Source organism: Hylobates moloch, unplaced genomic scaffold, assembly GCF_009828535.3.
Source record: "Hylobates moloch isolate HMO894 unplaced genomic scaffold, HMol_V3 SCAFFOLD_7, whole genome shotgun sequence".
Classification (NCBI taxonomy): Eukaryota; Metazoa; Chordata; class Mammalia; order Primates; family Hylobatidae; genus Hylobates; species Hylobates moloch.
Genome location: NW_026652282.1, coordinates 77,499,839 through 77,515,139, shown reverse-complemented (window position 1 = coordinate 77,515,139; position 15,301 = coordinate 77,499,839). Strand labels below are relative to the sequence as shown.

At 40.2% G+C, this 15,301-nt stretch overlaps 1 pseudogene; it reads right to left on the bottom strand.

The window, feature by feature from the left end:
• Positions 1-595: 595 nt before the first annotated feature.
• Positions 596-15,301, bottom strand: part of LOC131383883 (uncharacterized) — a 74,566-nt pseudogene continuing 59,860 nt past the window's right edge.

Here is a 15,301-nt window from a genome sequence, read left to right as displayed (position 1 = left end):
GATGTTCCAGGGCAGGAAGCATCCAGCATGGGAAAAAGATGTAAACTGGGAAGATAAGCCAGTCTATCCTTTTCACATTTTTCTGGCTGCTTTATATCCTGGCTGTGCTGTCAGTTGATTAGTTTTTGCCCACCCAGATTAAGGGTGGGTCTGCGTTTCCCAGCCCACTGATTCAAATGCTAATCTCCTTTGGCAACACCCACACAGACACACCTAGGATCAATCCTTTGCATCCTTTAACTCAATTAAGTTGACATTCAGTATTAACCATCACAAGTCCACCTCTTGTCAACTTGAACCCATACGTATCTCCTGAGATCATAAGTAATCTTCTAATAAAGACAGTAGTAAGGTCATAGTTAAACCTAACATAAGACAACTATCCTTTGTACAACTGGAAACACACCAATCCCCAACCCAAATGCTATTACATAAAGTTAACAATACTTAAATGCTGATATGAAGTCAATAAATGTCATGTCACATTATAAAGAAAAGAGGAAATAAAATGAAGATATTTGAAGATATTTTCTTAGTATAAGGGTATACATGCACAAATGTGTGTATCAAAAGAAGGAGGAAATACTAATCACAATTACAGTCCTCATTTCCGCAGCTGGTAATGTGGTTGTAGCTGGTATTGATGACTACATTCTTTTACCACACATTCTGTATTTTCTTTGCCTTCAGCAAACACCTCAGCAGGTCACAGTTTTTTTCCTGGTGGAGTGACCCAAACCTTCACTCCTGAAGGGTCTGGGTCATTTGTAGTCCTGCCTGGGTTGGATTGTTGTAATTTCCCATTGATCTTAATAACAGGGCATGTAATACTAAGAGATGCCCCAATAGATCTCCTGTTTTCCATGCATACTCCTTCTTACCTTAGTTGTGGAGTAGTAGACTGATTTTCTCTTGATAGTCTGGGTCCATCACTGAAGCCAGAACTGTAACTGCCTTCTTAACCTGTTGACTTAAAGGTAGGAGAAGCGCAGTGTCTGGTTGGCAATCTTAACTTCCAGTTTAATGGAATTGTTGTTGTATCTCCTGGTGGCAGCAGTTTCCTCTGGAACTAAGACTTCTAGGCAAGCAGAACGTAATATCGTGAGAACAGAAACAAAAACTTTGCTAGTGGTTAACTGGGGTTGATGATGAGTGGTGCCACTTCCATTTCCACCTCTTGATCCCTGGACCCATGAATCCTGGCTATGGGAGAAACAGTATCATATATTGGACACTGATTCAGAACATACATGGCCTTCTGGAGAACTTTGCCCCAGCCCTAGAAATTATTGTTGCCTAGTTGTCATTGTAATTGTTACTTCAAAAGGCCATTCCACTGTTCTCTCAATCCAGCTGCTTCAGGCTGACGGGGAACATGGTAAGACCAGTGAATTCCATGAGCATGAGCCCACTGCCACACTTCTTTAGCTGTAAAGTAAGTGAGTGCCTTGGTAAGAGGCAATGCTGTGTAATACCATGACAGTGGATAAGGCATTTCATGAGTCCATGGATGGTAGTCTTGGCAGAAGCATTGTGTGCAGGAGAGGCAAACTCATATCCAGAGTAAGTGCCTATTCCAAACTTCTGCCTTTTCCAAGATGAATGAGGTCAAATATAATCAACTCGCCACCAGGTAGCTGGCTGATCACCCAAGGAATGGTGTCATATCAAGGGCTCAGTGTTAGATCTCTGCTGCTGGAAAATTGGGCACTCAGCAGTGGCCGTAGCCAGGTTAGCCTTGGAGAGTGGAAGTCCATGTTGCTTAGCCCATGCGTAACCTCCATCCCTGCCATCGTGTCCACTTTGTTCATGGGCCCACTGGGCAATGACAGGGTTTGCTGAGGAGAAAGGCTAAGTGGTGTCTACAGAACAAGTCATCCTATCCAATTGATAATTAAAATCCTCCTCTGCTGAGGTCACCCATTGGTGAGTACTCACATGGGATACAAACATCTTCATATTTTTTGACCACTCAGAGAGTTCCATCCCAATATTTCTTCCCCAAATGTCTTTGTCACCAATTTTCCAATCATGCTTCTTCTAAGTCCCTGACCATACAGTCAAACCATTGGCTACAGCCCATGGATCAGTATATAATGACACATCTGGCCATTTCTCCTTCCATGCAAAGTGCACAATCAGGTACACTGCTTGAAGTTCTGCCCACTTGAAAGATTTTCCTTCACTGCTGTCCTTCAGTGATGTCCTGGAAAGGGGCTGTAGTACTGCAGCTGTCCACTTTCAAGTGGGGCCTGCATATCTTGCAGAATTATTTGTGAACTAGGCCCTACTATTCTCTTCCTCTGTCAACTGATCATAGGGAACTCCCCATGAGGCCATTGGAGCAGGCTGGGGGAGAGAAGGCAGGGTGGCAGGAGTGGAGACTGTGAGCATTTGAGCCACTTCCTCATGTAACTTACTTGTGCCTTCAGGACCTGGTTGAGCCCTATCACATATATACCACTTCCATTTGATGATAGAATGCTGCTGTCCATGACCAATTTTATAGGTGGATGGGTCAGACAGCACCCAGTTCATGATGGGCAGCTCAGGTCACATGGTGACTTGATGACCCATAGTCAAACGTTCAGTTTTTACCCAAGCCCAGTAACAGGCCAAGAGTATCTCTCAAAAGGAGAGTAGTTACCTGCAGAAGATGGAAGGGCCTTGCTCTAAAATCCTAGAGGACTTTGCTGTGATTCACCTGTGGGGGCCTGCCAAAGGCTCCAAATAGCATTCCTGTCTGCCACTAACACCACAAGCACCATTGGATCTGCTGGGCCATATGGCCCAAGTGGCAGGGCAGCTTCTGCAGCAACCTGGACCTGTTGCAGACCTTCTCTTGTTCTGGAACCCACTGAAAACTGGCAGCCTTTCAGGTCACTCGTAAAATAAGCTGAAGTAACACACCCAAATGAGGAATGCGTTGCCTCCAAAATCCAAATAGGCCCACTAGGCATTGAGCCTCTTTCTTGGTTGAAGGAGGGGCAAAATGCAGCAACTTATCTTTCACCTTAGAAGGAATATCTCAATAGGCCCCACACCACTGGACTCCTAGGAATTTTACTGAGGTAGAAGATCCTTGAATTTTAGTTAGATTTATTTTCTATCCTCTGGCATGCAAATGCCTCACCAATAAGTTCAGTGTGTTTGCTACTTCTTGCTCACTGGAACCAATCAGCAAAATGTCATCAATGTAATGGACCAGTGTGATATTTTGTGGAAGCAAAAAGCAATCAAGTTCTCTCTGAATAAGATTATAACAGAAAGCCAGAGAGTTGATATACTCCTGAGGTAAGACAGTAAAGGTATATTGCTGGCCTTGCCAACTGAAGGCAAATTGCTTCTGGTGGGCCTTAGAGACAGGAATGGTGAAAAAAGCATTTGCCAAGTCAATGGCTGTGTAACACGTACCAGGAGATGTGTTAATTTGCTCAAGCAATTAAACCATATCTGGGGGAGCAGCTGCAATGGAGTCACCACTTGGTTAAATTTATGATAACCCATTGTCATTTTTCAAGATCCCTCAGTCTTCTGCACAGGACAAATGGGAGAGTTGAACAGGGATGTGGTGGAAATCACGACGCCTGTGTCTTTCAAGTTTTTCATGGTGACACTAATCTCCACAATCCCTCCAGAGATGTGATATTGTTTTTGATTTAGTATTTTTCTAGTAGAGGTAGCTCTAACAGCTTTTATTTGGCCTTTCCCACCATAATAGCCCTCACCTTACTAGCCAGAGAGCCAATGTGGGGATTCTGCCACTTGCTAAGTATGTCAATGCAAACTATGCATTCTGGCACTGGAAAAATGACCACAGGATGGCTTCAGGGACCCACTGGATCCACTGTAAGTCAGACATGAGCTAAAACTTCATTGATTACCTGACCTCCATAAGCCTTTACCTTAAGTGGAGGATGACAATAATGTTTTGTGTCCCCTGGATTCTGTATCAGCTCAGTGCTAGTGTTCAGTAGTCCCTGAAATGTCTGATCATTTTCTTCTCCCCAGTGCACAGTTGCCCTGGTAAAAGGTTAGTGGTCTCCTTGGGGAATGATGGGAGAAAGATTAACTGCATAAATTGTCAGTAGTGTAGTGGGGTCCTTACTCAACTGGAGCCAGCCTACCCTTTATTAAACTGGTTCTGGGTCTGCAAGCTGGCTCAAGTCTGGAAACTGATTGAAAGGCCATGAATCTCTGTTTTTATAAATCAAATTAGTCTTTTGTCCCTTCAACCTGGAAGTTTTCTTCTTATATATATTAAGTAGGAATGCAGTATGCTTCCCGTAAATTTCACTTCTGAAAACACCATGATTAATTAGCCAATGCCAGATCTCTACATGAGTCAGACTATTCTAATTGCTGCTTTTCCTCTGCTGTCCATTATGGTAGCTGTGCCCACCTTGCCTTTGATGATTGAGTGCCACTGCTTGGCCCCTGCAACCTTGAGATCCAATTATTCCCATTGTATTCAAATTTTGTAGTTGAGTGACTGTGCTTCCCACTATTAGATCTGACGCCCGGAGAAGAGCAACTACAGGGCTCTTCAAAGATGCAGGTGCTGCCATCACAAATCTATTTCACAAAGCATTCTTCAAGGGTATATCTTCTGGACCTTCCCAGCTGAAATGAGTAGGTTTAATGTGACTAATCCCCACCACCACCCCAATATCGATAAGCCTTTGGATCCCTTCCTCCACATTAAACCAAGGGAGATCAGGCATTTCCAGCTCACTCACAGTGGGCTTTCTTTTAATCCATATTTCAGCTAACCAAGCAAATAAACTATTGGAATCTTTTTTAACTCCCAGAGCTGAAACGTTAAATGCAGATTCCCTACTTACTGGGCCCAAATCAATAAATTCAGCCTGATCCAACTCTATGTTTTTTCCACCATTATTCCACACCCTTAATATCCATTCCCATGCCTGTTTTCCAGGTTTCTTCTCATATATATTAGAAAATTCAAGCAGTTCTTTTGAAGTGTAGTGCACCTCCTCATGGGTCACACTGTGAACCTCACCTCTAGGGACCTGCCGGGACTTTAGTCTAGTTACAGATCTAGAAGCAAACAGAGATGTTGGGAATAGCTGCTGAGAAGAATCAACATTATTTTGCCTGTCAACAACCTCAGGGGAGGCCATCACTCTCACCTTAGGAAGCACAGAGTTTACCTCCTCAGAAAAAGGTGGAAAGGTTGACAGCAGCATGAGTCGGCAAGCAGATGTTTCTACTACTAGGGATGGGGAAGCTGTTTCTTCTGGCAAAAAAAATGTTTATCAGAGTTTACAAATTCAATGTCCCCAGCTTCATCAAGGTCCTAACACCTGTCCCCATTCAAAGCTGCAGGGTACCATTCTATTCCAATCAATGCCCTCACTTTAACAGTAGACACCTGGTGAGACTGTGCATGCACCTTTCATTGCAGGTCAGCCACTCTCATGGTAAGAGTCTGTGTCTGTTTTTCTTCAATTTCAGCTCTTTCTGTGCAGGAGATAAAACTCTTGAGGCAATCTTAGCAGATTTGCGGCTCAGTATCTGCTTCTGAAACTGAAAGTTAGAATCCCTGAGTTTATCATTTTATTTCATCACTTTATACACAGAACTTAGGAGAAACCAACCAGTTTCATTATGTTCCTTGGTTCTCCACATATGGTCAAAGATAATAGGTATAGAGTCACTAACTCCTTGCCTCTAACAAATGGTGAATCAGGAGCATCAGCTGCATTTACTTTGCATAACTCTCTGAACAGTTCACACCAAGGACTATCAGTGTTCTCCATACTATTAGAAGTAGAGTCCTCAGCATTTTGGGGTCTAATCACATTAAGCAGCCAACTCCAGAAACCCCAAAACCAGCAAAAGAACTCCATCTTTAATATTCTCTTTCTCTAGAACCACTCCTGGTACCAAAATCTGTATTAGTCAGGGTTCTCTAGAGGGACACAACTAATAGAATGCACACACACACACACACACACACACATATACTGTATATATATGTATGTATATGTGTGTATATATATATATGACTTTATTAAGTAGTATTAACTCAAACGAACACAAGGTCCCACAACAGGCCTTCTGCAAGATGAGGAGCAAGAAAAGCCAATCCAAATCTTAAAACTGAAGAACTTGGAGTCCGACGTTCAAGGGCAGGAAGCATCCAGTATGGGAGAAGGATTTAGCTTGGGTGGCTAAGCCAGTCTAACCTTTTCGCATTTTCCTGCCTGCTTTATATCCTGGCTGTGCTGACAGGTGATTAGATGGTTCTCATCTAGATTAAGGGTGGGTGTGCCTTTCCCAGCCCACTGACTCAAATGTTATTCTCCTTTGACAGCACCCTCACAGACACACCCAGAATCAATACTTTTCATCCTTCAATCCAATCAAGTTGACACTCAGTATTAACCATCACATCTTGTATCTGAAATTAAGAATTTAAAACAACAGTAAAAAAGGATGGAGAAGGACACTACATAACAATAAAGGGTTCAATTCAACAAGAAGATATAACTATCCTAAATATATATGCACCCAATGTTGGAGCATCCAATTTTATAAATTACTTTATAATTAATAATTAATAAATAATTAATTTCTACTAGACCTAAGAAAAGACTTAGCCACACAATTATTATGGGGAAGTTCAACACCTCACTGATAGCATTAGATCATTGAGACAGAAAACTAATGAAGAGATTTTGGGCTTAATTTAAACACTTGACAAAGTGGACCTAATATACATCTACAGAATACTTCACCCAACAATCACAATATATACACTCTTTTCATCTGTGTATGGAACATACTCTAAGATTGACCACATGCTTGGTCATAAAGCAAGTCTCAAAAATTTCACAGAAATTGAAATTATACCAAGCATTTTCTCTGATCACAGTGAAATAAAAATAAAACCAAGAGGAACTCTCAGACCACACAAATGGTAAATACTTGAGGGGATAGATAACCTATTTTCTATGATGCAATTACTTCACATTGCACTCCTATAGCAAAATATCTCATGTAGTTCATTAATATATACATCTACTATGTACTCACAAAAATAAAAAATAAAATAAAAAACCACAAATTTATGGAAGCTAAACTTGTTCCTGAATGACTTTTGGGTAAACAAGTCAATTAAGGCAGGAATAAAAAGTTTCAAAAGTCTTTTGAAACAAATGAAATACAGACACAATATACCAGACTTCTGGGATTAAGCAAAAGCAGTGTTAAGAGGAATGTTATTTGCAATAAATGTCTACATTAAGAAGGCAGAAAGATCTCACATTGACAACCCAACATTTCACCTAAAGGGACTAGAAAAGCTAGAACAAGCTAAAACCAAAGCTAGCAAAAATAAATGAAATAACTAAAATTAGAAGAGAACAACATGAAATTGGACCCACCAAAAACATACAAAGATTTAATAAAACTAAAAATTGGTTTTTTGAAAGTTAAACAAGATTTATAAAGTGCTAGCTAGATTAATAAAGAAAAAGAGAGAGAAGATTCAAATAAGCACAATTGGAAATGACAAAGATGACATTACGACTGATCCCACAGGAATACAAAAGATCCTCAGAGACTACTTTTAACAACTCTATGTACACTAAAAAAAACTAGATGAAATGGATAAATTTCTAGTATATTAGTTTGTTCTCATGCTGCTAATAAAGACATACCTGAGACTGGATAATCTAAAAAGGAAAGAGGGTCAATTGACTCACAGTTTTACATGGCTGGGAGACCTCACAATCATGATGAAAGGCAAATGAGGAGCAAAGTCACGTCTAACATGGTGGCAGGAAAGAGAGCTTGTGTAGGGAAACTTCCATTTATAAAACTGTCAGATCTCATGAGACTTACTCACTATCATGAGAACAGCATGGAAAAGACCTACCCCCCATGATTCAATTACCTCCCACTGGTTCTCTTCCATGACACATGGGAATTATGGGAGCTGACATTCAAGATGAGATTTGGGTGGGGACAAGGTCAAACCGTATCATACTGCACCTGGCCCCTCCCAAATCTCATGTTCTCACATTTCAAAACCAACAATGCCTTTCCAACAGTCCCACAAAGTCTTAACTTATTTCATCATTAACTCAAGTGTCCACAGTCCAAAGTCTTATCTTAGACAAGTCAATTTTCTTCCACCTATGAGCCCATAAAATCAAAAGCAAGTTAGTTACTTCCTAGATACAATGGGGGTACAGGCATTGGGTAAATATACCCATTCCAAATGGGATAAATGTGCCAAAACGAAGGGGCTGAAGGCCCCATGCAAGTCTGAAATCCAGTGGGGCGGGCAAATCTTAAAGCTCCAAAATGATCTCCTTTGACTCCATGTCTCACATCCAGGTCAGGCTGATGCAAGACATGGGTTCCCATGGTCTTGGGCAGCTCTGCCCCTGTGGCTTTGCGGGGTACAACTCCCCTCCCTGCTGCTTTCATGGGTTGGCACTGAGTGTCTGTGGCTTTTCCAGGCACACAGTGAAAGCTGTTGGTGGATCTACCATTCTGGGGTCTAAACGATGCTGTCTCACTTCTCACAGCTCCACTAGACAGTGCCCCAGTGGGGACTCTGTGTGGGGGCTTGCACCCCGTATTTCTTTTCTGCACTGCCCTAGCAGAGGTTATCTATGAGTGCTCCACCCCTGCAGTAGACCTCTGCCTGGACATCCAGAAGTTTTTATAATACATCCTCTGAAATCTAAGCAGACGTTCCCAAACTTCAATTCTTGTCTTCTGTACACCCACAGGCCCAACACCACATGCAAGCCAACAATGCTTAAGGCTTGCACTCCATGAAGCAATGGCCTGAGCTCTACGTTGGCCTCTTTTAGCCATGGCTGGAACACGGGGCACCAAGTGTTGAGACTGCAGAAAGCAGCAAGGCCCTGGACCAGGCCCATGAAACTATTTTTTTTTTCTCACAGGCTTTCTGGCTCATGATGAGAGGGGCTGCTGTGAAGACCTCAGACAAGCCCTGGAGACATTTTTCCCATTGTCTTGGCGATTAACATTGGCTCTTCATTACTTATGGAAATTTCTGCAGCTGGCTTGAGTTTCTCCTCAGAAGATAGGTTTTTATTTTCTGTGAAATCACCAGCCTGAAAATATTTTAAACTTTTTTTTTTTTTTTTTTGAGAAGGAGTCTCACTCTGTCACCCAGCCTGGAGTGCAGTGGCGCAATCTTGGCTCACTGCAAGCTCCACCTCCCAGGTTCACACCATTCTCCTGCCTCAGCCTCCCAAGTAGCTGGGACTACAGGCACCCGTCACCACGCCCAGCTAATTTTTTGTAATATTTTAAACCTTTATGCTCTGCTTCCCTTTTAAACATTAGTTCCAATTCCAAACCATGTATTTGTAAATATATAAAGCTAAACGCTTTCAACAGTACCCAAGTCACCTCTTGAATGCTTTGGTGCTTAGAGATTTCTTGTGCTAGATGCCCTAAATTATCTCTCTTAAGTTCAAAGCTCCACAAATCTTTAGGGCAGGGGCTAAATGCCTCCAGTCTCTTTGCTAAAACATAGCAAATGTCACCTTTGCTCCATTTCCAAACAAGTTCCTCATCTTCATCTGAGACCACATTAGCCTGGACTTCATTGTTCATACCACTTTCAGCATTTTGGTCAAAGCCATTCAAAAAGTATCTAGGAAGTTCCAAACTTTCCAACATCTTTCTTCTTCTGAGCCCTACAAACTGTTTCAACTTCTGCCTGTTACCCAGTTCCAAAGTTGTTTCCACATTTTTGGGTATTTTTACAGCAGTACTCCACTCTACCAGTACCAATTTATTGTATTAGTCTGTTCTAATGCTGCTGATAATGACATACCTGAGACTGTGTAATTTATAAAGAAAAGAGGTTTAAGTGACTCACTGTTCCACATGGCTGCACAGGCCTAACAATCACGGTGGAAGACAAATAAGAATCAAAGTCACGTCTTGTATGGTGGAAAAAAAACAAAAAACAAAAAACAAAAAAAAAACCTTGTATAGGAAAACTGCCCTTCATAAAATTATCAGATTTCATGAGACTTATTCACTATCATGAGAACAGCACAAGAAAGACCCACCCTCATGATTCAATTATCTTCCACTGGGTCCCTCCCATGACACATGGGTATTATGGGAGCTACAATTCAAGATGAGATTTGGGTAGGGACACAACGAAACCACATCACTTAAAAACACACAGCCTTTCAAGATTGAACCAGAACAAAATTGAAACCCTGAATAGACCAATATTGAGTCACAACATTGGGTCAGTAATTTAAAAAAATCTACCAATCCTAAAAAAAACCCAAGAACCAGATAAATTTACAGCTAAATTCAACAAGATGTACAAAGAGCTGTTACTACTCCTTAAGAAAGTATTTCAACAAATCAAGGAGGAGAGATTCCTTCCTAACTCACTCTATCAAACCAGTATTATTCTGATATTGAAGTCTGCCAAAGATATAAACACAGAAAAAAAAAACTCCAGGCCAATATCCTGGATGCATAAACATGCAAAAATCCTCAAAAAATACTACCAAAAGAAATTCAGCAGAACATCAAGAAGGTAATTCACTATGATCAAGTGGGATTTATGCCTTGGATGCAAGGAAGTTTCACCATACACAAGTGTCACCACATAAACAGAATAAAAAGCAAAAACCATATAATCGCCTCAGTAGAAGCAAAGAAAGAATTCAGTAAAATTCAAAATCCCTTCATGATAAAAACCCTCAACAAACTTGGCATTGAAGCAACATACCTCAAAATAATAAGACCTATCTATGACAAACCCACAGCCAACGTCATGCTGAATGGGGAAAAGTTGGAAGCATTCTGCCTTAGAATTGGAACAATCAAAGATATCCACTCACATCACTCTTAGTCAACATAGTACTGGAAGTCCTAGCCAGATCAATCAGGCAAGAGAAAGAAGGAAAAGGCATCCAAATAAGAAACAATAAGTCAAATTATTTCTTTTCACTGACAATATGATCCTATACCTAGAAAACTAAAAAGATCATGTCAAAAGAGCCTTAGGCCTAATAAACAACTTCAGTAAAGTTTCAGAATACAAAAATAATAACAAAAATGAGTAGCATTTCTCTATACACAAATAAAATTCAAGCTGAGAAACAAATGGAGAATGCTCTGCCATTTAAAATAGCAAAAAAAAAAAAAAAAATTCTAGGAATACATTTAAATAGAGAGGTAAAAGATCTCTACAAGGAGAACTACAAAATACTGCTGCAAGAAATTGGAGATGACACAAACAAATAGAAAAACATTCCATCCTCATGGATTGGAAGAATCAAAATCGTCAAAATGTCAACACTGCCCAAAGCAATCACCAGATTAAACACTATCTTAATCAAATTACCAAGGTTGTTTTTTACAGAATTAGAAAAAACTTCTCTAAAATTAATATGGAACAAGAAAAGAAATAGGCAAAGCAAGCGTAAGCAAACAGAACAAAGCTGGATACATTGCAATACCTAATATAAAACTATACCATGTGGCCACAGCATGATAATAGTACAAAAATGGAACACAAACCAATGGAACATAATAGAGAGCCCAGGTATAAATCTCCACACCTACAACCAACTGATATTCAACAAGGCAACAAAAAATAATGAGGGAATGACTCCCTATTCAGTTAACTGTTTTGTGAAAACAGGCTTCCTATATGTAGAAGAATGAAACTGGACACTTCTCATCGTATACAAAAATTAACTAAAAATGGATTAAAGACTTAAATGGAAGACAGGCATGGTGGCTCATGCCTGTAATCTCAGCACTTTCGGAGGCCAAGGTGGGCAGATCACCTGAGGTCAGGAGTTCGAGACCAGCCTGGCCAACACAGAAAAACCCGGTCTCTATTACAAACACAAAAATTAGCCAGCCATGATGGCATGTACCTGTAATCTCAGCTACTAGGGAGGTTGAAGCAGGAGAATCACTTGAACCTGGAGATGGAGTTTGTAGTGAGCCAAGATAGCAGCCACTGTACTCCAACCTGGGTGATGGAGTAAGACTGCATCTCAAAAAAATAAATAAATAATAACAAAATAACAACAACAAACACTTAAATGGAAAACCTCAAACTATAAAAATCCTAGAAGAAAACCAAATAAATACTCCTCTGAATATTGGGCTACACAAAAAATCAATGACTAAGTCTTCAAAAGCAATTACAACAAAAACAAAAACTGACAATTGCTACCTAATTAAACTAAAGAGTTTCTGCACTGCAAAAGAAACTATCAACAGCTTAAACAGACAACCTATAAAATGGAAGAATATATTTGCATACTACGCATTTGATAAAGGACTAATATCCAGATACTGAAACAAATCAACAAGAAAATACAAATAACTGCGCCGGGCACGGTGGCTCATGCTTGTAATCCCAGCACTTTGGGAGGCCGAGTTGGGCGGATCACGAGGTCAGGAGATCGAGACCACAGTGAAACCCCGTCTCTACTAAAAACACAAAGAATTAGCCGGGAGTGGTGGCGGGCGCCTGTAGTCCCAGCTACTCCGAGAGGCTGAGGCAGGAGAATGGCGTGAACCTGGGAGGCGGAGCTTGCAGTGAGCCGAGACTGCGCCACTGCGCTCCAGCCTGGGCGATAGAGCAAGACTCCGTCTCAAAAAAAAAGAAAATACAAATAACCCTATTAAAAAGTGGGCAAAGGGTATGAACAGAGACTTCTCAAAAGAAGACACACAAGCAGTGACTGAACATGAAAAAATTCTTCAACATTACTAATCATCAGAGAAATGCCAAGTAAAACCTCAATGAGATACCATTTTACACCAGTTAGAATGATATAGATGCAGCTGGAGGCCATTATTCTAAGTGAATTAATGCAGAAGCAGAAAACCAAATACCCCACATTCTCACTTATAGGTCAGAGCTAAACTTTGGGTACATGTGGACATAAAGATGGCAACAATAGACACTGGGGACCCCAAATCAGAAGTAAGGGAGTAGAGAAAGAGTGGAAAAATTACTAATTGGGTACCATGGTGGGAAAATTTGGGGGCCCCAAAATTACTAAGCTAAAAAGAAAAGTCAAGCTGGGAACTGCTCAGGGCAAAATCTGCCTCCCATTTTGTTCAGTCACCCCTCTGCTCACTGAGATAGATGTATATTCTGAATGCCACCTTTGGAAAGGATTATCAGAAACTCAAAATAATACAACCATTTTTCTATTACCTACTAGTGACCTGAAAGCCCCCTCCCTGCTTTGAGTTGTCCCTGCCTTTCTGGATGGAACCAATGTACTTCTTACATATATTCATTGATGTCTCATGTCTCTCTAAAATGTATAAAACTAAGCTGTGCCTTTACCAGCTTGGACACATGTCATCAGGACTTTCTGGCTGTGTCACAAGCAAGTGTCCTAAACTTTGGCAAAATAAACTTTCTAAATTAACTGAGACCTGTCTCAATTTTGGAGGGGGTTCACATGTGGTAACCACTGAGGGATTCTGAGTGGAGATACTCCTGACCTTTGACAAATCCTATCAGTGCTTGGTACCTACGTGGGCTAACTTTAAGGTTCAAACCAATAGGACAATTTGCTGACATCTGAGAGCACCCTCTTCAGAGAATCCCTGATCTCCCAAAATTTGGTTCAGATCAAAAGTTTATTTTGCTGTCCAACTTCTCTCTTTTTGGAGTTTTACTTGCTTCCAGCACAAAGAAGGCAATTTTTTTCTGCTTCTGTGATAATGGAAGACAAGTAACTCCTTTATGAAGTTTGAGCTCACTTCCAACAGGGAAGATGATGATGATTATTATTGTTTTGTCTGCTTCTGTGATGGTAGAGAGCAGTCTTCAGCCTGAGACCCATTCCTAGGCAAGTAACTGAAGTGGGGTTTGTTTTGGCTAAAGTTACCATTAACAACCAGCTGGTCTTAATTTCTCCTTACCATTAGAGTACTCAGTTATCACATTGTCAGGGTTTTTTGTTGTTGTTTGTTCCAGTCTTTCTCCCACTGGATTAGACAAACTACCTGACTTGGTCAAATCTGAGTTAGAACTCCAAATTATGGGTAACAAGGCCTCCCTAATTCAGCTAAAATTCCTCACAGCTGTAAAAGGAAACAGAAAAGGAGAAAACAAAAGACCGTGTGTTTGGTTTCTGTGTTTGCTTCCTGTCTTAAAAAAAATTGTTCTTTCATTTACTCTTCTTCCACCCTATACCTCCTTCCCGCCTTTTGCCATGTGCAGTACCAAAAAATCTAGAGAAGACTTCTAATGACTTGAACCTCTTTTAAAGAATTCAGAACAAAGGCACCCCAACCCCCTTTTGGAGTGTTCTGTTTTTATTTGTGGAGTTTCAAGAGTAATGGGCAGATGCTTTTTAGGTCTAAAGCTCTATTTTTCTGTATTTTATGACCTGACCTTTTTGGCTTTGGGATACCAGAGGTGACTTTGCACTGTGAGAGGATTTGATCTTGGCATGCATAATGGCAGAAGAGATCTACAAAGTTATGATGGCTGAGCACAAAGATAAAAACTGCTGTTTAGATCCAACAAGTTCCTTTTGCAAGTGAGCGAATTTGTATTTCTCTCATGGCTAAAAATTCTGAAGTAAAAGCTATAGAATTTATGTGTGTGTGTGTGTGTGTGTATTTAAAAGGGCTTTATAATTTTTATAATTTTATGTTTCATTGGCAATTAAATCCTTTAATTTCCCTTTAGAGCACCAAACTTTTTCTCTCCACACCTTATAATGTAAATTTTTCTATTTCACCTGAGTTGTTTCCTTTAATATGCAAATTTCAGGTTATGTAGCTCACAACTGCTGAAGGTTGTGAAACAGGGTATCAAGAATCTGAAAGTCTAAGATAGAACTAATGAATCTATAAGATGTATTTCCGTCAGCATGCCTAATACGTCTATGCATTTATGTGTTGCAAAAGAGAAAAGACTAGCCAAATGCTTTTTCAAGTTCATGTAACAAGTTAATTCTTCAATAAATAAGCTAGCTTTAAAATTATTGGTAAAGTAATATTAGAAATGTCTTAAGAATTGCCAACATACATTTTTTGCATTTATTAATCAAGCAATATTACACTTATCCCTGCTAAATACTATAAGGTGTCAAAATTTGACATGGAGTTACAAAACTATAAACCCAGTCGAAAACAGAATAATCTTTGATTGTGTAATTTTTAATAAATAAGACATTGATATTGGCTTAATGAAAATAGCTGCATCTTGAAATTAGTGAGATTACCATAACTTTTAATCCTGCGGCTTTAGGTAGTC